This window comes from Notechis scutatus, chromosome 1 (genome assembly GCF_049901735.1).
Source record: "Notechis scutatus isolate UNSWTSFEM ecotype Mainland chromosome 1, rNotScu1.2, whole genome shotgun sequence".
NCBI lineage: Eukaryota > Metazoa > Chordata > Lepidosauria > Squamata > Elapidae > Notechis > Notechis scutatus.
Genome location: NC_142009.1, coordinates 180,876,143 through 180,901,318, shown reverse-complemented (window position 1 = coordinate 180,901,318; position 25,176 = coordinate 180,876,143). Strand labels below are relative to the sequence as shown.

Below are 25,176 nucleotides of genomic sequence, written 5' to 3'. Positions count from 1 at the left end.
ACTCCGTCTCATGCTACCACTAGAGTGACAGCACCGCCAGCATTCAAAAGTGACCAAACCATCAGCCAGAAAGCATAGGAAATGAGAAGTGGTCTGTGGTCACCACCTGCAGAACCACTCCTTTATTGGGGATGTCTTGTTAACTGCCTATGCTTTCCACCTGTTGTCTATTCCATTTGTACAACAGCATGTGAAATTGATTGTCAATAAATGTTGCTACATAAGTAGGCAGTTTGATTTCACAGAAGTGTGATTGACTTGGAGTTACATTGTGTTGTTTAATGTTCCCTTTATTTTTTTGAGCAGTGTATATAGTTATATATATAGTTATATATAAAGATAGTTATATAGAGAGAGTTATATAGATATAGCTATAGCTATAGATACAGATGATATATAGATACAGATTGTAAGTTTGTTTGCTTCCTATTCAAGTTGAAAATCGTTAAAAGAAACTTACTTGTTGTGAGACTGGGATCAGAGAGTTTGTTTAAATATTATATCTTCCAAATATCTCTAGTCATATGCAAAGGAGAATGGATGAAATTGTAGTTCCCTGATGAATGGAATTTTCCCTGCCAAAATTTAGAAGAGGAATCTTAATACTCACCATATCTCATTCTTTGATGGTTCATTTTTTTACACAGCTAGGCCTCTCATTCAGCTGGTATTTAAAATAATGAATTGGTTTCAACAATGCCTGCACCATCTTATCTATTTATTTTCAGATGGGGTATGAATAGCTAGGGAGTTTGAGGAGAATTGCAGAAATCAGTTTCAAGTACATTCATCCATAGAAATTCATTGGGGGTCTTTGGGTCAGATACTATTTGCATCTGATCCAAATTGTAACTATAATATGTCAGATATTATTTGTTAAGATTCTGACATAGCCTGAAACCTTTTAATGTTTGTGAGTTCAGTAACCTCTTGCTCAATGATAGAGTTAAAGTTCTGTTCTGCCAAAACAGTCACTCTGAGATTTACTATAAAGTGTCTTTGAAGATTTTGAAGATTCTGACGGTACTTTGTCCTTATTTTGAATCTTATGTCCAGTAATTTTTTAATGCTAAGTTTGCCTTATATAGAATCAAGAATAGCATTGCTGGCAGATGATGGCATATACTACATTGGAAAAGTACATGTGAAGGCACCTCTAATCTTGTATGTGAAGTTGTTGAGAAAGTGATAGTACTGGTGGAACTGTAGTCATCTGGGTTTGTTGCAGGACCTGATTCCTGCGTTAGCATAGTTGTGTTAGCATAGTTTTAGATTGCCTACAAGAATCCACTTCAGGTTTGATGATATCTGTAAAATGCCATTTCAGTACAAAGAATATATGTCAGCTTTAGAGAACCAGTAAGACTGCTGAATTCATACACATCAAAAGATTTCAGAAGATCTCAACACAATGGGTTTTTAATATATTATAATTGCTAACTGATGAAGTAATCTGTCTCACATATAATCGTATAGTTACTTTCTCCCTTTACTTGACTCATCCTCTCTTCAAATTCTACATCAATTAATCATTCCAGGTATTTAATCAAGTGACCTACACCAACAAAGCCTTATGCTATTTAATAATATTTGTTAGTCAAAGAAGCTTCAAACTCTTGAGTTTGAGAGTAAAATAGCTCTCTTTCTATAATGTCAGTCTTAGGAAATGAAAAATGGAAGTAGCTGAGATCTTATCCCAGAATAAGATAGGGAAAAGGGAATAATGAATAATGAAGTTTTAGCTTGAGAATTCAAACATATGCATATTATCAAGCTTATATTTATTGAGGAAAAATGAGAATAAACATAGAAAAAAAGGTAAGAGTTCCTGTGGATTTTACTCCACTAATCATTGTCGACTATGGGTGGTGGTGTTCATCTCCATTTCAAGGCCATTGAGCTGGTGCTGTCTAAAGAAATTTCCACAACCATGTGGTCATAATGTAACAGAGTGCTGTTACTTTCCCACCAAATTGGGAAAGTAGAACCCATTTATATACTTGCATTTGTATGCTTTCATACTGCTAGGTTGGCAGAGATGGGGTGAAGACAGGAGCTCATCCCATCATGTGGAGCTCAGGTTTCGAACCTGGGCTGCTGGCTTTCCAGCAAACAAGCCCAGCATCTTAACCGCTTGAGCCACTTTGTTGCCTTGAAAAAGCTAGTACAGGCATATAAATAAATAAATTTATCACAGTTTTGAGTTCTAAAGAAAACAACATTTATTGTTTACATAGTTACCATTTCAGGTAATTTGGACTGAATTTTACTAAAATGTTTATGCTAAATTCCTATCCAGTAAATAGAGAAATATAGTATCCAACTGTAAGTTACTATTGGTGTCATCTTGAGGTTACACTATTTATTCTGATTACTCTTGAGTATATCATAGCCACTTTATCTTACTGTGAGCCACATTTTTATCCAACTATTCATTCCTCCCTTAAGGACCTGGAATGGGCAGATATTGTTGTTTGATGGTATTAAAGGTATCGCTTCAGGATGTAAGTTGTTCCAAGTAAAGCTGCCTTTTACAATTGACTGATGATGATTTTGTCAATGCCAATAGTGTTCAAATAGTACTCCAGATATTTTGGGATGGCACCCAATACTATTGGTATTATTTTTGCTTTCTTCTGCCAAAGTCATTCCACTCCTATTTGCAGGTCTTTGTATTTTGTGGTTGTGGTGATGATGATGATGATGATAGATCACTTTATTTATATGATTTGCTGAACATTGCATTCCCACAGAAGTACATAGGAAGGTAACCCTTAATTTCTGAAAGCAGTTTCTGTTTCCAGTACTTCCACATATTTTGTTTCCACTACTACATTCTCAGGCTATTAAAATGACTCTCCCATTCCATCGCTCAATTATTTGGGGAAAATCCATAGTCTTTTGGGTAAATATAGTAATTTGTTTGGCTGCACTCTATGTTATCTGTATAGGATTTGAGAAAGGCTTTAGCTATTAGCTTTGAAAACATTGCAGCTTACATTGCCATCCAAATTTTTCCACAGACTGCCTCTTTCTCAGTTTTTGATTCATGGAATAAAAGGCAAAGAAAGGGTTTAATGAATTTGTCATATCTACTTATAACTGACTGTCATCCAAATCATGCTTCTCCTTATTTTCTGAAAAAGAGAGGTGAGGAAAATATTGCAAAGGCTCTTGTAATTTAACACAATAAGCTGATAGATGATTGACACATTTTACTTTTAACCACACTGGCAGAATTATAGTACCCATTACTAGTTTTCTACACATCTCTGATGCTATACAGCCTAGCCAGCATAGCATAGATTCCTGATTTCAATGGGCAAGTCTGATCTAGCCCAAGGATAAATAAGGCTTACTGTAGTAGACATTAGTTCCCTCATTCTAATTTGCAGCATCTCAAAATGCAGTCACCAGGAGAGAAGCTCAACTTGAGGGTATCTCTAGTTTTAAAAGTAGGGTGACCTATGCAGAACAGCAAAGCAAGTTGTGATTTGCTTGGATTTTCTGCAGAACTATAAGATAAATACCTTCATATTGGAAATTAAAAGTTAAACAGAAACATATTTTGTAAAGAGAACTGGTAAGTTATTTTCATAATTACAGTTACACCAAAACAACTTGAAGGAAATTGTGGGAAGAAATATCCATCTGTTTCAGTCCCAGGCTGGGAGAAAGACTGGAAACATGGAGGCTGATTGGAGAGATGGTTTATTGATGAAGCATAACTACATGGGTTTGTGGTTCTGGGCAGCTGACAAAATGGAGTGGAGGGGGGGTGTTATACCTTCTTTGGACTTTGCACTTGTTTGAGCTTCCTATTCCTGTGCAAGAACATGTCTTCTATTGACTGTTGCCAGATTCCTATGGGGTCATGTAGGGATTAGGTAGGGGTCATACTGGCTCTATAGGCAAAAGAGGAAATGCAAATCCTAGGTGTTTGTCTGAACTCACAGGTTTGGCTGAAGTTTGGACTGCTCTGAGATGATGTCATAAATGAACTTGTGTTCTGAAAGGGTGTTGAGCAATTCCTATTGTGGCTTAATGGCTTTCTTCCTGTTTTGGATCTTGATTGAGGGCTAATCCCATCATTCTGCCTTTGTTCAGACTTTGCCGCAGGGAGTTTCCTGACTTGAATGGATTTCTGCCTGCAGTATTTGCTTTGCCTATGAATAGAACTATCTATATAAGTGTCTTCCTTTTTCAAAAAGCTCTTTATCACTTAAGTGCTGACATCTGCTGTGGGCTATTAAGGAAAGTGGGGGGTTGCTTTCTGCCTCTAAAAAAACATGTTTCTCCATTTCTCATTTAGGGAAATATAATATCCCGCATTTTTAAAATATTCCTCAAAATATTTCATTCTTCAGGGATGGGGGTAGGTGCTGACTTTCTACAATAAGTTGGGCAGTTAGCTGAAGGATGAAAGATCCAGTTGCTTTTTTCTTTTCGTCCAGAGCTCACTGCAGAAAAGGCAGGATCAACAAACACCCAACCTGAGCTTCTACCTTTCCCTCAACATTCAGTTCAGCCAAGAGTAATACAGTCATCCATCCTCCAGCTGGATTTGGGAAAAGTGATACCAGCGCTGATCACTACTGCATCTCGGCTTGACTTTGAAATCAATGAAGCTTGAACAAAAATGTATTATTTGTTTGTTTAATTCAGTCAACTCCGAGTCTGGGCCGTTCGCAATTGATTTCAAAGTCAAGCCGAGATGCAGTAGTGATCAGCGCTGGTATCACTTTTCCCAAATCCGGGTGGAGGATGGATGAGTTTATTACTCTTGGCTGAACTGAATGCAAATAATAAAATAAAGACCAATACAAACCAAAACCAAGGCGGGTGTTGTTTGGTTATTGTTTAACCAACGGACTCTAATCGCCTTAAAACTTTCCCTTCGCCCGAAAGGATCGAAAAGATCCGAGAAGAGAACCTAGGAACATAAAGTACTGTCTCCAGGTAACAGAAGGGGAAGGAAAGAGCCGTTACATTTGCTCGGGGCGGGGAAGCAGCCCACCCCTCCCAGGCCCACGGCCGGCCTTAGACTGAGGGAGCCACACCATCCAGCAGTTTCCAGCAGATGAAAGGGGAGGGGGTGGGAGAGCGAGGCGGGGAAGCCAGCCAGCCCAGGGCCGTGACGTCAGGAAACTTTCCCTCAGTGGTTGAGCCCAGAAGGCTGAAGCCAAGGAGGCGACAGCGAGCGGCGCTTTTCTCTCACGCCGCGCGCGCGGGCGCGTGTGTGTGTGCTCGTGTGTCCGCTGTTGCGAGTCGCTGGGGTCGGCTCAAGGCAGGCGGCTATCGGGGCTGCAAGCTTTGGACCGCTCCGGAGCCTTCCTCGGCTGACTCTTTCGCCGCATCGTCGCTCTCCGACGCCCTCGCGCCCGCTCCTTCGGCCCAACGCGCACGCGGAGTCCAGGAAAATTCCCTGGCTGGCTGGAATTCGGTGGAGTTGGACGAAGGGAGAACTTGATGACTTGGCGTTGGCTTCGGGATTCCTTTCGGCGACTGACAGCGGGAGGAGGAGGAGGAGGAGGAGGAGGAGAAGCAGGAGCGGAGGGGGAGGAGGAGGAGGAGGAGAAAGCGGGCGTCGAGGGAACTCCGGCTGGGTTTGTTCTTTTTTTTTTTTTTAACTTTTGTCTTCTTCGAGGAAGGAGCGGAGCGGGGCGGGAGGGGGAGGGGGAAGAGCTTGACAAGAGACCAGGGTCGTCTTGATTTTGTGGCGGCAAAGAGTGCGCGCGTGCGCTCGTGGCCCGAGGGAAGCCTGTTGAACGCCGGGTGGCTTTCCTCAGGATGCTGCGGAAGAAGAAGAAGAGCAGGGGGGAAAGAATAGTCCTCCCCCTCCACACACCGCGCGGCTTTCAGGTTGTTCCTCGTAGGCGCAGCCGCCGTTGAGGAGGGCTCGAAACTTTCCGTCGGCAGGCTGACACGACGAACTGAAGTTGTTTTAATTATTATTATTATTATTATTTTAATTTTTCCTGGGGAGTGTAACTCGCTCCCGTTGGTCTCGGCGGAGTCCCGCGCTTCTTTTTGCCTCGCTTCTCGTGCTGCTTGTTGGCGTGGTAGTTACTCTCTCCCCGTTCTGATACCGGCATCTTGCCCTCCGTTTCAAAAAGCAGACGGAAAGTTGGCGCCGTACTTTTGCTTTCCGGGGTTAAAGAAAAGAAGGCGGCGCGCTCGGGCAGAGAAATCGAGATGCGTGCCTCGGAGCCCTTCGGTGGCCTTTGCTCGAATGTTGCCCGTCTCTCCGGTTCTTTTGTGTGACCCTACGAGTTCACGGACGGTAGTGGACCGCTGGGCCAGCGCTCGCCCATGTTCGTCCACCAGGAGCCGTTTTAGACTGCAGTTGGGTGGGTCTGCCTTCAAGAGCAAGCCCCCGCCCCTCCTTGTGCTAAGAATTGTTTACTCTTGAGTAAACTTGCCTGCGACCGGAAGGTCTGGTGTGAGGTCGCTTTTTTTTTTTGCCCGATCCCCTCAACTTCGTCGGAGGCGCGAAGCTTCGGTGCGGCGCTTCTCCGTCTGGCATTAATGAGGGAGGTGAATTCTGTTTTTCGATGTAGATCCCGCGCCAGCGTTTTCTCCAGCTTTGCTTTTGCGTTTAGACTAGAAAATGGGTGGCAGTTATCTGAAGGACTAATCAGTGGATTCCTGTGTTTGCAGGCTGCAGTCCAAAACCAGTGTCAAGCAAGTGTCAATCAGGTGGATTTTTCCACCCTGGGTGATGTTTTGGTACAGCAGAAGTACAGCTGATAGAGCGAAAAGCTTTAATTGAGTAATACTGTTTCCATGTACTGCTCATGGGAAAAGATTAGAGGAAGGGAGAGGTTTCTGGACAGAAAGCTCTTTTTTAAGGTACTATTTTGGATCATACAAGTATGTTTTTAAACAAAAAAAGTTAAAACAACTGATGTTGATTTTTAGGCTGCAATCCTATATTTACTTTCTTCAGAAGAAACATACAGAGATTATGTAACCTACTAATGCCTACAATTAGATCTGCAACTCCTTGATAGTGGACTGCCGGGATTCATTTTTCTCTTTTGATGAGTGGTGAGAATGACTACTATTTATTGTTACATAAATTTGTACTATGCCATCCTATCCCAAATTTTTTGGCAGTTTACAGCAATAAAACATAATAGAAGGACATCACAACAGCCCAGATAAACCAAATTCCCAAGTGTTCAGTTAAACACAACTATTTTAATAACTTTGTTAGCATTCTTCAAAAATCCCAAGAAAATGTTATGTTGTACACATTTGTGTGTGTGTGTGTAATGTTTTCAGTAATATAATCTAACTAATTTGGAGATACAATTTACTGTAGCTCTTAAACTTACTTGGAGACTTCAGTTCCTGGAAACTGAAAGTTGGAAAAATTATATTAATACAAGTCAAAAAAAATCTGAACCAGAATTTAAAGTGGCAAAGTTTCCTGTGTTTTCAAGATACAAAGTTTATTTGAGAATCAAAAGAAAGATACATGATACTAGCTTTTGTAGTTCCACAAAAGATGATAGGATGCTGGTTCAGCTAAAACATTTCACTCTGAAGACAAGCCTGGCATCATTGCAAAGATTAATGAACATAAGTTACTTTTGCAATGTCATTCGGTTTATGGATAAAAGCATACATGTGACTTAATTCCTTAAAACATAACCTGTGGAGGTAGGGCAACAGCATCAGATTTTCATTTAAAATGGGATGCAGTAACAGCTTGAACTTTATTTTCCAAAATTGCATTCAGAATAAATGAGGGAGAGATTTAAAAAAGTAGTTCTGAAGCATAGAGTTTTGTACGATTTTTCCAATTAGTAGCCGGCATGCATTCTTTAATACTAATTATTTCTGATCTAGTGAATTATACACAATGCAAGTCTCTTTAAATTTCAATTTTGGTATGAGAGATGTCAGGGTAGAGGAGTTCAGATTTGTTCTTGAATGCTTTGGTGTTAACTATTTTCCTCTATCTAAGGACTAACACTGGAGAATGATAGTATATGTGTTGCTATATTATATAAGTATCTGGTTTATTTTTTTTATGGTAATAGTAGTTGTCATTTTTATCATAATTATTAACTCTGTTGCCGAAGTGCCTGTAAATCTGTGAACACTGTCTTGTCTATTTTGAAAGCAAAAGTCCATGGAGTGTGCCAAGTTTTTCCAGAGAGGAGAAGGTAGCCACTTCTTTGTGAAACAACATCTGTTGATGTTACTTTGGTTTACTTCTTAATATCTTACCATGGAGACCAACTTCTTTTGGCTATAGAATTACCAGGTGCCATACCATTAAGTATTTGCAATGCTGCTAATTAATATATTTGCTAAATTAATAGGTAGTACTTCATTTATTTACATTTGGATACATGATGGTACTTAGTATGCATTTGCTCAAACATTTGTCATGTTTTACTATATGCTTGTCATCCCCCCCCCCAATAAATTTTCAGATAAAAGGTTCATATAAAAGCTTTGAAGGCAGAATAGGAAGAACCATAATGTTTTATACTGGTTACTTTGAATAAGGGCAGGCAAGTATCCAGACACTAGTAATCTTTCAAGGTGATGGTGAGATTGAGGGTTATGTTTTATACTGGACAAATTCCAGAAACCAATATAACTTTCTGGTTCTGACTCAAGTAGATGAATTATGTTGCAGCTAGTAGCTGTTGAAGGAGCATTCATTAAGAAAATATATTTTCTAATAACTAAATTTTAAAAAATGGTAACCTTAACTAACGGCTTTGATCATGCTTTCTTCTTGCAGTGGTAAAACCAAAACATTAGTTGATCATTACAAATATGAAGCTGTAGTGTACTGTATCAAACACTGTTATTGGCAAACACATGGTATGTTGATGCAAATTACCAGTAGCCCCTTACTCAATTCAGCCTCTATAGTGGGGGTTTCTCATTCAATCTTGCTCTTTTCATTCTTAAGAAATAAATTTCTATGTTAATTATTTTTAGTGAAAGTAGGTTGATTAGTGATGGCCTAGTAATAGATTATCCTTGTTACTCTGCTCATTATTGAATCAATTCCCAATTCTGTTAGACACAAAATGTACAAACATGTTTAAAGAAATACTCTTGAAATTAAATTATACTGATCAAACAATCAGGTAAAAACTAAATAAGTCATTAAAAAGCCACACTTCTCTTTTTCTCCTAAAGCTATAGTGATTCTATAAACGTATTTAGGCCTAACTAGGAAATAGTGGTGAAACTTGTAGTCACGATTTATTTAAAAATGGCCCTTTAATTTGATGGCCTTTTGTTGAAGTTACAACCTTCACCACACCTTTGGAGTGTACACTTCACCTGTACAACTTTTATCTATTTCCCTCCGCTGATGCTGTTACTTAATTGGTATTCAATACTTGCAAAGCCTATGTACATAAGCGAATTTCCAGCTCTTGTTATTTGCACAACAATAACTCTTAGGTAAATTATAATTTCTGTATATGGGATAATTCAAAGAAGTCCCCTCCCTCAGATATATAGCAAGTCTGAGCACCAAGAGAGCTATTGATGTCTCAGCATTCAGAGAGCTCCAAGGACACCACAGTTCAACCAGGAGCTGCATATATTCTCTTCCATTGAATAAGTCATCAATAAACACATAGATCTAAACTACATTTACATACCATTCAAAAGAAGCAATAAAAAAGTTAAGGAAATAAAAAGACCAAAACACATTCTTTCCAGCAGTCTTCAGTTAAGCAGGGATTAACACCAGACAGACAAACAGAAAACAGTATCCTAATCAAGGAACTACCAAGGGGAAAAACACTAATATTGGCAGGGCAAGCTACTGTATATAAAAAGGAAATAAGGGCTATACTCATTAGCACTGATTAAATGATGAAATGTCTGCAAACAAATTTCTTCACAGCTAGCAACCAGATTTCTTCAAGAGCACTGGAAGCTGGTCAATTCTGGACCATATTTTAGTCTACCTAGCTTAATATGTATGCTATAATTTACAGTCTGAAGCCTTACTTAGATTGCCTATAGATGCCATAGATCAAATATCAATCTCATCTGTAGTTCTTTTAGCATGGGGAATTTTTGAAATGGAAAATCCATGCAACATAAGGTATCTTGATTACTAGAAAAATTGGAAATATTTTACTTGTAAGCCATCCAGAGTCACTTTTCTGAGTGACAGACTACTCTAATAGATACATAATTTAAGATACATCAATCTAATTGGTTTTATTTTATTTATTTTTTATTTATTTTATTTTGTCAAGCGATTATAAGATAACAGGTATAAGTATAAACATAGTTGTGAATACATGAAATGAATACATATAAGAAAAATAAAAAGAAACAATAGGACAGGGACAGTAGGCACATTGGTGCGCTTAATACATCATATGAGCCCCATACGACTCCCATTGAATTCCTATTACTTGTCTTAGCTCCTGCCAAACTACCAGTTCGAAAGCATGCAAATGCAAGTAGATAAATAGATACTACTTTGGTGGGAAGTTAATAGCATTTCTATATGACCACTTGGTATATAGTCATGCTGGCCACATGACCACAGAAGTGTCTTTGGACAACACTTGCTCACCTGGCTAAGAATTGGAGATGAGGACTGCCACCTAGAGTCAGACATGACTGGATAGGGGAAACCTTATTTTTACCTTTATGACCCAGTTATGATTCATAATTTATAGTTTGTGACTGGACATATTATAGGAAGGCAACCAAGAGTAACTCATTCAAAAGACCCTGGTTAAATAAACTCTGGCTTAGTGAGATATGTGTATCAATTCAAAACTTTCTTGTCATTAGATAACTTGAAAAAGATATATTAGGATTTTTCCCTACTGCCAAATTATAGTGCTAATCACCCATTCTTGAACTTGGAGAAAACAAAAAAACTAATATTAAATTTACTAACCTCTTGAGTGAACCATATTCAGTCTCTGCTGGCAGTTGCTGCTAATCACTTGATTTCCTTCCTATGTTTCAAATGTTATGCACTGCAAGGCTGCTCTTGGACAAGGAGGGAATTGCATTGCAACTAAAGATGATTTAAATTTTAAATCATTTTCATTCATGGGCTGGGCTTAGACTGAAGGTTAAAAAATGTGGCCAGGACATGTTTGTGCAGGATTTAGATCCAAGTGTGAGTAAGGTATCATGGAGCAGAGAAAAACACATACGAACTGGAATGTTCAAGTGTTATTTTTTATTTTGGGGGGCAACTTGTTCACTCACATTTATTTTATTTCAGTTATGGTAAGTTATTAGCAGGCCAATGTGTGTTTATGCTTCTAGGTTACAAATGGAATTAACTCATAAAATTATTGATGAATGGATGAATGATTGTTTTCTTTCATACTATTACTACAAACAGGTATTGAAATTATTAATAGGCTCAAGACAAGCAAAGTTTCACTATTTCAATCAATGCACATTCTTTACCAGATAATTTTCAGAATATGTGGTGGTGTTTTAAAGAAGAATTATTGGTAAGCATAGCTATCCGTTTGGCTTTCTCCCATATTTAAATTTTTTAATGCCAGATCCTTTCCATTTTGCTTATGATACAAATTTGTAGTAGTATTGATAATTTTTTTTTAAAAAATAAAACATATTAAATACATTTCTCACCTACATGCATATACCTATTGACATTCATGAAGGCTAATGTAATCAGTAGGTGTTTATCTGAAGCCTGAAAAGAGAACATACTTATTCTCCTCCATGCTGCATCGAGAGCCCAGGATGGCTTGACTCCTTCCTATGATGTCATTTAGCTGAGTCTGTAGTAAGATATAAAAGCCAGCCCTCGGAAGAGACCCCAGCTTTTTTTTTTTTTTAAGCAAATTTTATTAATTTCAAAGACAAACAAATCATCATCAACCATTACATATTTGAACCTTTTTCCATTATAAATTTTACAAGTCAGATAAAACCTTATTTTATACAATACAATTCTATTTTAAGCCATTTCCATATGAGCATAAAAATACCTCTTATCCAATTTCTCTTTACTTCTCTTTACTCTTATTCAATTTCACTATTATTATTTCATCTATTTCTTTCTGACTTGAATACCATTATTCTCATTCTGTATTTCTACAAGGTTTTATTAATACTCTCAAAACATAAACACACAACAAACAAACATATAAAAATCTTTTAGGAAAGTAACTTGGCCCCAGGTACCTCTCTTTATATGGGCTTCAATTATATTCATGCTCATCTTACATATCATTACCTATTTTGTTTACCATTATATATCTTCTATATAAACTTCTCCACACATTTCACTCTTCATAATTCTATCTTATTTAATCCATCTTAATTTAAATCATTATGTTTGTATCTTTTGCCCATTCTTTATTATCCTCTATCTCATTCCTTATAATGAAATAAAAAGAATTTCTCCTGAAATCACTAATCAGAGTATGATGCCTTTCTATCCTCCCCTAAATTAATTAGATTAACATTTAAAATAACACCTAATACCCAATCTGATTCTGCTTGGTACATTCTATCTACTAAATAAAAACAAAGTAATAAATCCAAAATGATTAAATACATAGTTAAGTAATAAATCTAAATATTAAATCTTATAACATTCCCATTGCCTTTCCCTTTAATATTTTATTACATTTTAAAATCAATCATTATTAAACATTTCAACATTTTAATTTCTTATTAACTCTTAAGCCATTCTAATTTTCTATTTCTAATACAGATGTTACTATACCATCTTATGTACCTTGTAAAATCTTTTTAAGGAAATTGTACTTTACCCTTTGTCCCTAAAAAAAATTCCTCTTTTCCCATCTAATTTCAAAACTTTATGGCTTTTCTCCGCCTTTCCCTTTCTTTCTTCCCCCACCAAATCTTCCTACCCCCTTCTTCTAGCCTCTGCCTTGCTGGCATCCCTTCTCTGTTGTGTTCCTTTTTTCTTTTGTTTACTATCATTATATTTATTTTGCATCTTATTTTTCTCTTTCTTAAATGTTTTTTAGATCTTAAATCCTTCATTTTCCTCGCTTTCTTCCTTCCTTCTTTCTTAGTTAAATTTTGGAATTCATTAAAGATGGCGTCTTCGTCTTCTTCTTGTTGTTGTTCTTCTGCCTCCATCTGTTGTATTGTTTGTTGATAGTTAACCAGCGCCATTTCTAAAAATAGGAAGGCTTTTTCCATACCATCTTTACCGGCTGCTTTTGTTTGCTCATATTCTTCCCTCAGTTCCTCAAAAGAAAAAGCCATTATAGATCTTTTCTTTTCTTTTTCCCCTCTTTCTTCTTACACCAACCAAGATATTTCAAAAAAAAGTAAAACAATCCCAAAATCCACAATCCTCAATCAATCCAAGCCAAGACAAAATTCTCCCTTTCTCTTCCAGGGGTAGTATCAGACAAAAGAAAAAAGAAAGTCCAAATCTGTATTTTGAAGCCTTATTGGAGTTATATTTCTATCTTCAAATCCTTAAGGCATCTCCTCCAACAAAATCAAACCAGATGAATATATTTTTGTCCTCTCCCTTCCGACTTATCCCATAAAGCTAGTTTTACCTGAAAAAAACAGGTTTCTCAATATCCACTTATTAATTCGTCGGGAGGGAGAATAAACTTTCCTTTCAGCACCTCAAAATTGCCGTTTATTTTCTCTTGTGGAAAGAATCATCCCAAAGCCATCATTTCCAGGAATTATATTAAATGTATCTTAGAGTCCTGGATCAACCAAGAAAACTTTCACTCTCAAAAGCTTTCTCCTCTTCCTCCTCGCATACTTGCCCAGCTGCCGGCTTCTTTGTGGCGGCCATTGCGGACCGCCGCTGCACGTCTTGGGAAAAGGGGTTCTGCCGGCCGGGGAGGGGTCTGCAACACCCCAAACCCCTCTCCGGATCCCCTATCTTCAGCTACCCTGCAGGGTAGCCTAGCTCGGACCCGTCTGGATCGGAGCACCATAAGCGGCTAGCGGCAGGGATCGCTCAGAATCACAAATCCCTGCCGCTTGCGAAGCCGACAAACCGGAAGTCCGAAGAGACCCCAGCTTTTGACTCAGCTCTTTTCAGTCAGAAGCTGTTTCTCTGAAAGCTTCTGTTAGATAACACTCACCAGCGATCTTCAGTGTCGTTTTTCCTCATTTCAAGCAGCCCCCAGGATCTGGGCAGCTGCTCTTCCTCTCCTGCAAGGTTGGGAGCAGCGTTGCCAGAGCGCTGTTCAGGCAAGTTGGGCAGTGTCTGTAGACCTCCCCCACGCCTGCGGTTTGAGCAGTTGTAAAAAGCGATTGGCAAACCGATACCAGCGTCAGCCAGCTGATCATGTGGCCAGAGGCTGCCCTTTCCTTTGCTGACTTCACTCGGGGCTCTTTATAGCCTAAAGAGAAATTCTTTGATCTTGGAGCCTGTTTCCCATAGTGGCCATCATGGATTGAAGCCTTCCACCATGAGGTGAGCGGCCATTTTGTAAGTCTGGGGGCCAATTTATACCCTAAGGGGCTTAATACAAAAAAATTACAAACAGTTTCTTTTCATCGTAAGAGCCTTTATTCTGCAAATGGAGCAAGATAAGGGTCAGGCAGAGTTCCCCCCCACCCCAGTGGAACAGTCTCTTAAGCCAATAAGAGAAAAAGTTGTAGGCAACGCACCCAATCAGTCCAGAAGGAGGTGGCTGCTAAAATCAGAGCTAAGGCTCTAGCCCCTAAGAAGGCAACTCAGGCTGAGTTGAGGGCAGAAAAGCGCAGACATGCAGCCCTAGAGAGGCAGTTCAACAGAAGTATTCAACAGAAGGGAGTGCAACTACAGCATGTTTCAGGTGATACCTGTGGGCACCAGCCAAGCCCTCCCAGGGGAGGAGAAGTTATCTATGAGCCTTTACATCCTCCATCCTGGTCTCCTGAGGCTTTTGCAGTACAATGATCCTCAGGATCTAAGCAGATCTGGGCCTTATTTACAACAGGCTTCTGGGCCCTATGCTCCTCCCCCTCCCTCCAGGCCTCGAACCTCTTCTCAATCTAGGCCTGAAGCCACCTTCACTCCCTCAGCAGCAGGCCTTTGGCCTTCTGCCTCTACCTTTGAGCATAGACCAGGAGATATCCAAGATGTTGTCTCTTTGGCCATTACGCAGGGATTGGCTGAAGGCTTCAAGCAAATCCTTCGACCTCCAGAAAGAGTTCAGGCCCTTCTCCCTTCTCAATCTATAAGTTGCCTCATCACCCTGATTTACGCAGACCCCAGGACCTCAGGGTCCATTCTTCTCTACCAGAATGGGAGGAGGTTGATGAGGAGGGAAGGGCTTCACCATCTGAACACAGTTACTCCTCTCATTCAGAACATGAAGAGGGCGAGACCTTTAACCAAAATCTTCAGAGGAAGAGGACTCTTGCCCAGAGTAGACATCCTCTGCATTGGTCTTCAATCCTTCTCTCTTCAGGCCATTACTCAGCATGGCCTTGGTCACTGCCAAGCTGTCACCAGAGGAAGTGTCTCCCGAGCCACAAGGAATTCCCTCTAGCCAGGGAGATTCATTCTTCTCCAAGCTTGTAGTGTATTAAGCGGTTTTGCCTTCTCCCACTTTGTTCCTGGACATGGTCAAGGAACAGTGCGTTCCCCTTCGGCAGTTCCTCGCCCATCTTCTCTAGATAAGCATTTCTACAACGTCAGCGCAGCCCTGGACAATTCCCTGGCAGTGCCTTCTGTTGACATTCCAGTTCTGGCCTCATTCCCATTTTCTGGCACTTTCACGTGGGCATCCATACGGTGTCTGCACCAACTCCAGATTAGATTGCCTACATCTGACCTTTGGTCTCACCAAGGCCTTAATAAGATTATCACAGCAGAATTCACTGCAAATGCCACTCTCAATTCTGCCAAATTTGCATCTAGGGCCATGGCATCTTCAGTAGCAGTAAGAAGACTGTTATGGCTCAGAAATTGGCAGGTGGAGTCACGCCGTAAATGGAAGCTGGTTTCAGTTCCATTCGCGGGCAATAAGCTTTTTGGCAATGCTCTGGAACCTTATCTCATCGAAACCAGAGGTAAACGTAAAATTCTCTCTTCCTCTGGGAAGAGAGCCGACTATCGCCCAGCTCCTTATACTGGTAAACAGCCCTTTTGGGAGGGTGGGGGTCGTTCCTGCCGTCGCTCTAACTAATCCCTCGTTCTCCCCACCCATCGGAGGTCGCCTAGCCTTCTTTGCCTCCAAATGGGAGGATGCCTGCGTGCTCAGCACTATTAGGTCAGGATTACAATTGGACTTCCTAATGCACGCCCCCCCCCAAAAATTTTTTTTGATCTGTCCTGTCTCTCGGGACATTTCAAGGCAAGACCTCATGAATCAAGCCATTCAACTCCTTCTTGAAATCCGAGCTATTCAAACCTGTTCCCCCCTCTCAATGGGGACGTGGGCTTTATTGTCGCCTTTCATCGTTCCCAAAGCCTCAGTGGGGTAGCGAACCATCCTGGATCTAAAATTTCTCAACCAATTTGTAAAATTTAAAAGGCCATTTAAAATGCAGACTCTTCATTCTATTTTAGAGAGCATTCGGGAGGGCGATCTCCTCTCTTCCACTGATCTCATGAAGGCTTACCTCCACATCCCCATTGGGCCTCATCATCGCCAGTTTTTCCGTTTCTGTTATCAGAATAACAATTACCAGTATTGAGCACTTCCCTTCAGCCTCTCATCAGCTTCAAGGGTCTTCACGAAGGTTCTGGCAGCATTGATGCCATCTCTGCTTTCTGTTCCAGTGAGGATCCAATGCTACTTGGAGAACATTTTGATTCTGTCCTCCTTCATCCATGCAGCCCATCGGGATTTGAAAATATCTCCAGAGCCACAGATTTTTCCACTCCTGTCCACTCTAATGGTTCCTGCTTCCCTACCAATGAGCAGGAACCAGCCACTCATCCATTGTGGCTCCCGCCACAAATCCAGAGATCTCTCAATTGGTGGTGTTCCCTGTTAATCTGGAAGGGACTCCTTTTCACGGTCCCAGACAGGCTAGTGATAACCACTGATGCCAGCCTCCTGGGTTGGGGTTCCCATATGCAGGGCCAGATAGCTCAGGGCCTTGGTCCAGGTCAGAGCAGGCCCTTCCCATAAATTGGCTAGAGCTCAGAGCCATTTTTCTAGCTCTCAAGCATTTCAGGCACTCATGACCGGCTCTCATGTTCTAGTCCTTATGGACAACATGGCCGCCATGGCTCATGTCAACCGGCGGGGGGGGACGACGAGGTCCAGAGCCCTCATGGGAGAGGCTTTACGGTTGGGGTTATGGGCAGAGCAACACCTGTTGTCGATCTTGGCGGACCACTTGTGCGGGATCAACAACTCCCAGGCCGACTGGCTCAGCAGGAGCCTAGTCAACCAGGCAGAATGGTCTATTTCTCCTTCTCTATTCAGGGACCTTTCCCTCAGATTCGGAACGCTGGAGGTAGATCTTCTCCACTCCTCAAATTGCCCAGGTCACCAGATTCTTCACCAGTTTTCCTTGCCAGGGAGCGGAGGGGACCAATGCCCTTCGGTGCAGATGGCCCCAAAGTCTTCTCTATGCCTTTCCCCCGCTCCCATCATTCCGGCAGTAATTTGGAAGATGTTGGAGGAACGAGCGTAGCTCCTCCTCCTGGCACCCTACTGGCCAAGGACGCCCTGGTTTGCGGACCTGGTCACCCTGTCGGTGGCTTCTCCTTGGAGGATCCCAGCCCATCTAATCTCCCTTCAACAGGGGATTCTGCTCCACTTGGAGCCCCAATGGCTCAAGCTGACCATGTGGCACTTGAGCGGCAGCGGCTAGAGGTGGCTGATCTTCCTGAAAGGGTCATCATCACTATCCTGGCATCTCGCAAACCTCCCACAAGGCGCCTCTATGATGCCACCTGGAAGGCCCTTCCCGATGGTGCCTTAGGGAGGGTCCCTCTCTCCCGCTTTAGCCCAGTTGGCAGAGGTTCTTAGATTCCTTCAGCATGATCTGGAGAAAGGTTTGGCCCCCAACACCTTATGCAGGCAGGTTGAGGCCCTCTCCTCGGTTCTTTCATGGGGTTCGCTTCCTTCCTAATCCCATCACCCTTCAGTCAGGAGGTTTTCGAAAGGGGCTTCCAACCTGCACCCTCCGGTGGTTCACAGGTATCCTTCCTGGGATCTTCATGTGGTCCTTTATGCCCTTACAAAGCCCCCTTTTGAACCCCTTAGAACATTGTCTCTCCGTTTCCTGACTCTGAAGGTAGTGTTCCCCGTTTCCATCACTTCAGCCAGGCGGGTATCAGAGCTCGCTGCTCTTTCCACCAGACAGGACCTTTGTTCCTTTCATGATGATAGGGTTGTCCTCAGTCTGGACCCCTCATTTATTCCAAGGGTTAACACCTGTTTCACAGGTCCCAGGACATTATGTTGCCTGGCTTCTGCCCCCTCCCGTGCCATGACTTAGAGCAGCAGTGGCACTCGCTAGACATAGGTAGGGCTCTTAGAATATACATTAAGCGCACTTCTTCCTTCAGGAAGTCTGAAGCCATTTTGTTTCCTTTTCCCTTCTCACTTGGGGCACAAGGCCTCTTCTCCTACTATTAGCAGGTGGGTCAGATCTTGCATTGAGCAGGCCTACAAAGCTGTGGCCCTTCTGGTTCCTTGAGGTCTGATGGCGCACTCTACCAGAAACGCGGCCACTTCAGGTGCCTGGGCGACCCAAGCACCCTTGGAGGAGATCTGTCGTGCAGCCACGTGGACATCTCCATCTCCTTTCATCAGATACTACCGTCTGGATGTCTTTGCCTCGGCAACTGCAGCCTTCAGCTGACGGGTGCTTCAACGAATAGTTCAACAGTCGGTGTGATGAGCCGGACGAGGACCCACCCATGGACATGCATGCTTTGGTATGCCCCATCCTGGGCTCTCGATGCAGCATGGAGGAGAATGGGTGTTGGTAGAAGTTACCCTGAACACCCTTTCTATCTATGCTGGGAGAGAGCCCAGCCCCTCCCTTGATTCGTCCGGAGAGGGTAAGTCATATTTCTGTATTCATTTGTGCTTTCAGAGACACCTTTCAGTCTGTCAAGTATCTTCGCCAAAGCTGGGGTCTCTTCCGGGGGCTGGCTTTTATATCTTAGTACAGACTCAGCTAAATGACGTCATAGGAAGGAATCAACCCATACTGGGCTCTCTCGCAGCATAGATAGAAAGGGCGTTCAGGGTAACTTCTACCAACGCCCAATCCAAAGCAGAGCACCTTTGTGAGTGATTATCACAAACAAAACTCAACAGAGATTGTCTGAGACAGTCTCTCTCTCCACTGAAGGAAAACAGATGCCATCTCAAAGATGTTTTGTCTGATGCAGGAGGAAGACTATTCTTAGTATTAAAAGAACAGTTTTTGCACTGAAGCTGTAGTGGTGTTCTTTATATCTTTGGGATTATAGTTTGCATATTTTTTGTTTAGCTTAGTCTCTTGCCTTGTGACTCAGCTGAGATGAGACATACAGTTCTCCAAGTTGTAGCACATGTTTCTAACCACAATGTTTTGTCAAAAAACATATGTGACCCCAAAAAGATAAGGCAGTCAGGCTCTAGCTATCCCCTGAGAATATTTTCTATGCTAACCTTGAATTCTTCATCATTTTGTCTGCTTTAATTCTTTCTCCCCCCCACCTTTTTTTTTTTTTTGCTCTTAATGCTGGAATCCTTGGTTTTCTTTTCCTTGTTTACTGATGAGAAGAAAAGAAGCAGTCTTTTTTTTTAAAGTTCTCTACTAGCAGCTGAGTAGAAGTGGTGTTGAATAAACATAGCTTGGATATCTTAAGATTGGCAGCTTTCAATATGCTCACTAAATCTTCAGTAACACCATTTCTGTCCTTGCAGAATGTACCACAAGGAGATTGTTTTGATATAATGTCTGTTTTCATTCACAGCCTGTTGCAACTTCATTCAGTTCCAGTGAACTGAAATCTAGCTACTCACCAGATTGGTTAGTGTGTGTGTGTGGTGTGTGTGTGTGTGTGTGTGTTATTAAGGAGAATAAAGGACTGGATAAGTAATGGTACAAATGTAGCTAAGGAGACTAAACCCATAACAGTGCCCCTTAATCGGTTTCACATGTGCATAATTTAAAGGAAAATGCCTCTTGGTTTTTGTCTGTTTTTTCCTTTTCAGTTTTGCTCACAAAGAACCTCATAATGGAAGGTACACATTTCAACATTAATATTTGAATGCTGTAATAGCATACCTATTTTGCAAATGTAAGGAAATTTGTAGAAGCTACTTATTCAGCTAAAATGGTACTAATACTCATGTCATTGCATGCCAGACAATAGTTGTTCTTAATTATTAACAGTTGTTTCTGCTCTCTGTTATGTTACAGTGTTAGAATGCATTGCTATATGACAATATATGAGTGCAAAATGTGGAGGTTCATAAATGGATGACATTTATCTATTATTCGAACAAGAATATATTATGAAAATTGCCACTAACGGGTGTTTATCAATTCAGATAGCCTAATGTTAATGTATTTGTTTAATTAGCTTAATTTTCAAATTTGTTTTCACCTAAGATAATTTGAAAACAGTTTACCAGTAAATAATAAAACAGGAGTTAAATGAAACTATATAAATAAAATCATCACTCCTTATATTCAGTAAATACAAAAATTAGGACAAAACATGAAAAGAAAGATATTCTAAAAGGATCTATTCCTGGGATAGTTTTTAATATCATAAATGCCTGGGTGAAAAAATATGCCTCCATTTTTTCCCTAGCAGGATATATTATTGATATTATTGTTGTTGTCTATTTTGTATAACACAAAGTGGCATATATTATGCTTCCCCCTCTTGTTTTTTCAAAACAACAATTCTGTGAAGTGGGCTAAGTTGAGAGAAAGTGACTGACCCAAAGCCACCTATCTACTTTTTATGCTTAATGGAGAACTAGTACTTTGCAAATATCCATAATAATGTTGATTAGAGTGCATCTGCTGAGTAATATTGTTTACAGATTAAAACCTGCATATGGAGATCCAAATGACCACAACCCTGTTAACCTTTTACACGTCCTTAAAGATTTGGCTGCTCCTCTGGGAGTTTGGGCTGGGAAGCTGAACTTGATTAGTTTGTATTGTTCTTTTCTGTAATTGGAATGATTTCTGTGACCTCAGTCACTTGTTATTTGGACTGTTGATTGTTTGTGTTGATTTTGATCCTTGTATGCCACATCCAATCATTATCACGAGATGACCAGGTATATAAATCTTATACCTCAGTGTTTCTCAATTTTGGCAACTTTAAGATGTGTAGAGTTCAACTCCCAGAATTTCCATTCAGCAAGGTTGAGAAACACTGATATACATCAGTAGATAAAACATGCCCAACCAATTTTGTCTTAGAGAGATTTTAGAAGTCTATAGTTTTACCACGGATAGAATAGTTGAAAGTCCTTGAAAACACTCACATGTGATTTTAGCCAAAAGGATGAGAAGCAATGAAATAACTGAGATAACCAGATTCACTAGATTGGATGCATTATCAAAGTTACTGTTAATTTTAACCATAAAACAGTGCATGCATGAATGATATGCAACTGGGAACATCCCCCTTCCGTAACTTGGCTTATCTTTTTGCATCTACAAGACAGGGAGCTAGTGTTAATTTTACATTTTCCTTTGAATATGAGCAATATGTGACTAAATCATTATGTCCTTTAATACACTCTACTAGTCTGCCTAAAAGCTGTTGATGATAGTCCCCAGTTTAGCTATAGTGAGAAAAGATGATTAAGCTGAGATTCTTGTTTGATTTTGCCACTTGAATGAAAGGAGGCATAAAATACTTGGAAATGAGATGTATGGAATGTTTATCCAGCATTAATAAATGAGGATTAGATTTAAAGGAGAAATGAAATTTGACCTTTGGCCTCAGTACAATTCAAATGTTATATTACACTGGAGAATTTACTACAATTTGTTCAATGTGTTCAATGTTAATTGATTTATCAATTTCATTGTTTAAAGTGAATAGATAGGAAGATCACTAGATGCTTGTCTTGGAAGATCTGTATTGACTACCAGTTGCTTATCTGATGCTTTGTATTATTAATGTCCCATTTGAATAGCTTCGAAGCATTTGTCTTTTTCAGTACATTTTTTTTTTGAAGTTAGAAATAAAGCTGGATTCTTTCAATGAATTACTTTTAGCTATGTATTTTATTTTTTTAGTATGCATAGATGGTATGTTTGAGTCAGTTCTGAATTACAAAACTCTTAAGTCCAGGGGAAATAAGTAGATCCATGATGAAGATGAATGATTTGTTTTTGATACTCCATCCTTAGGAGATTGAAGAATCCAAAAGGCTTTCTTGTTTGTAATAGTTACTTTTTATGTGGCTAAGGCTATTATAACAGGGATGGTGGGTATGACCACTGATAAGATTGTCCCCATATTATTATTTCTTTAAATTTAATGGCTGTTCAACTTCATTGGACTCCTTAATTAAATCACAATGTAGTGTGCTGCAGGGATATGCACGTTTTGAAAATTATTTCGAAGAAGTGTTTCAGAACATGGGTCATCACAGCACATCTGTGCTAGTAACTGAAACTGCCAAACCTTCTTCCCAGTTTCCAAGTGAGCCTGCTGCTATTAGATTGATGGAATCTATCAATTAAAGTTAATGCTACCCTTAAAATAGTGCCACTTTTTCATCTGGTATAGAAGCTTGCAAAAAGGCAGGTGTTAAGGACTTGTCAATCATGTTCAAAACTTGGGCAACCCTTGAGATGCTGACAAAATTGCACTTTAAATTTGGTGTTTAAGATGCTTTTAAAAAGTTAATTATATATACAAGAAAATAAAGCAAAGGTTCAGGTTTATTTTAGTATTTCACCACTAGGTACCTATAATGTTATCTAATGAAACATTTCAGATGGTGAGGGGCTTATCTAGATTCTACTAAAACTCTTCTGCCTGTAATCTTTATGTTGGTGAACCAGTGCATCATAGAGCAGAACTTTTTTCAGTGAAGATACTTCAAGCAGGCTAGCTTATAGTCCAGAATCCGGAACCCGTGATTTTTGTGGAATTGAAATTTGACACATTTTATAAAATGCTTTATTACATAAAATTATATTAAAACACTTTCTGGCATAATACAAATATCATAAAATATTTTGTATGGTCATATCCTAAGGTTTGACTGTGCTGTACAGTTCAGGTTTCAAGGCAGATATATTTCTAAATATCGCCCTTTTTAAGAACTTTTCAAGTACATTGCCATTATTAAAAACATTGAGGAATCTAGTAAGGAAATATTTCTGAAACAATGACCCAACGGATCACTGGTTGTCTAGTTAAATACCTGGAAGTTCAGATCAAGAAGATCTTGAAGATCTGCTGTTACAATTTATATTTTGTGAATTAAATATTCATATTTGTGACAATTGAATTATATTGTAAGCAATAAAAATGATGTGTAGATAGCATCCTTTCGATTCTACTATGTGTGCTATTCAGTTTATGCCAGCCTGATGATGTGTACAGATCTAGGTGGAGCATTGTCACTGAACACTATGAACTATTAAGTGCTGAAATTTATCAGAGTTTATCAAACTTTATGGACTTCAAAGAAAATGGGCACTTCTCTAAATGAGTTGATAGTTTTCTTTTCTCCTAAGAAAGTCTTCTCCTCTGGGGTAAAAATGAGAACTTGATCAAAGAGGGTATCCATTTTTTAACATGCCCCTTTATATGGTCTCTCAATTATGATTGCTCTACAATAATAAGTTCCTCTTGTTATTGTTGACTTATAAAATTATTATTGTTTCATTTTCTTTACTATCTTGCTTTGTAATGATTTAGATAAATATGATAAATTTATGCTTTTCTTCTTCTAAAACTTCTTCTTGTAAAACATTCTTCTATGTTGGAGAGAAAAATCTGTCTTTTATGTGGGAAAATAAAGACTCTGTATGAATTGTGTATTTTGAAAATGGATTTCTACACGCAATGGCTGCAAAGGGAAAGCCGTGAGGGGAGAATAAATAGGAACATCATAATATTCCTCAGTTTGGGTTTCTAGTTGGAGATTATTTATTTATACAGTTATTTATATTGTTCACTTGCCCAAAGGACTTGAGGTGTTTATAATAACAATAATAACAACCATTAAAAGTAACTATCATTTAATCCAATCAGAGGCAGATTTATCAGCCGAATATTTTTAAGGCCCTCTTTGAGAAGCCACTGCATTTTGAAACAGCTGAACTTGCTGAGTCACCTTCACAGTGACCCATGCAGATTATGTTAGTCCAGTTTTGCTCATACTTGAAGAGTTACATTAAGATGATCTTATTTAAATATGTCTCAGTGTTTCAATTTACTGTTTCATTTATCATTGTCCTCCTTAATTATGTGACAATGTATAAATTGTATTATCTCAGTGTGTCTGTTGACGATGACTTTGTTTGAATGCCAAGATTCCAGGAATTCCATAGTATTTGATGACTTAGTTTGGTCTAGGATGCTTTTCACTTTCCCAATTGAAACTATGGTTAAGCTGGTCCTTGCATGAAACTTTCTCTATCAGTAAAAATATATTGAGATAAACATATTTACACACCATTTAAAAGAGATAATAAAGAAAACCTAAGAAGGAAACAAAACATCCAGAAACCATTTTCGTCAGCAGCCAACATCCAAATAAACAAATAATATCACTCCAGCTAGCTCAGGAGGAAAGATTGTTGGGCAATCTTTCCCAACATGTTTGAATGAATGTTTCTATATTAACAGTATCCCAAGCAGTATTGTGTATCCGGATCCAATAGCAATGAGCATACATGTTCGATGAAATAAAATTTCTGTAGACTGGTCACTTGAAGATAAAGCTGGAAGAGATTTAACTCCCTCCCTTAGTCCAGGACGATGGCATTGGTTGAATGTTGAGATGCACTAGCAGATATATGAATTTTCAGAACAGACCAGGACAGAAATGAACAGACCAGAATAACATAGTTGGAAGGGACCTTGTAGGTCATCTAGTCCAACCCTCCTGCCCAAGCACGAGATCCTATACAATTTCTGACAGATGGTAGACCAGTCTCTTCTTGAAAGCTTCCAGTGATGAAGCTCCCACAACTTCTGAAGACAAGCTGTTCCACTGGTTGATTGTTCTCACTGTCAGAAAAGTTCTCCTTGTTTCTAGATTGAATCTC

At 39.8% G+C, this 25,176-nt stretch overlaps 1 protein-coding gene across 8 annotated transcripts in view; it reads left to right on the top strand.

Annotated features, from left to right (window-relative positions):
* The first annotated feature begins 5,147 nt into the window (after positions 1–5,147).
* The window catches only part of GULP1 (GULP PTB domain containing engulfment adaptor 1), a 143,729-nt gene continuing 123,700 nt past the window's right edge, over positions 5,148–25,176 (top strand). For 4 of the 8 annotated variants that reach the window (XM_087949594.1, XM_087949592.1, XM_087949588.1 and 1 more), the window contains exon 1: positions 5,153–5,606. The gene's annotated coding sequence lies outside the window, so the exon portion shown is untranslated. Of the gene's footprint in view, positions 5,607–6,926; positions 7,051–25,176 lie in introns of those variants that run through there. The other 4 variants (XM_087949591.1, XM_087949589.1, XM_087949590.1 and 1 more) reach the window with 3 other exon arrangements.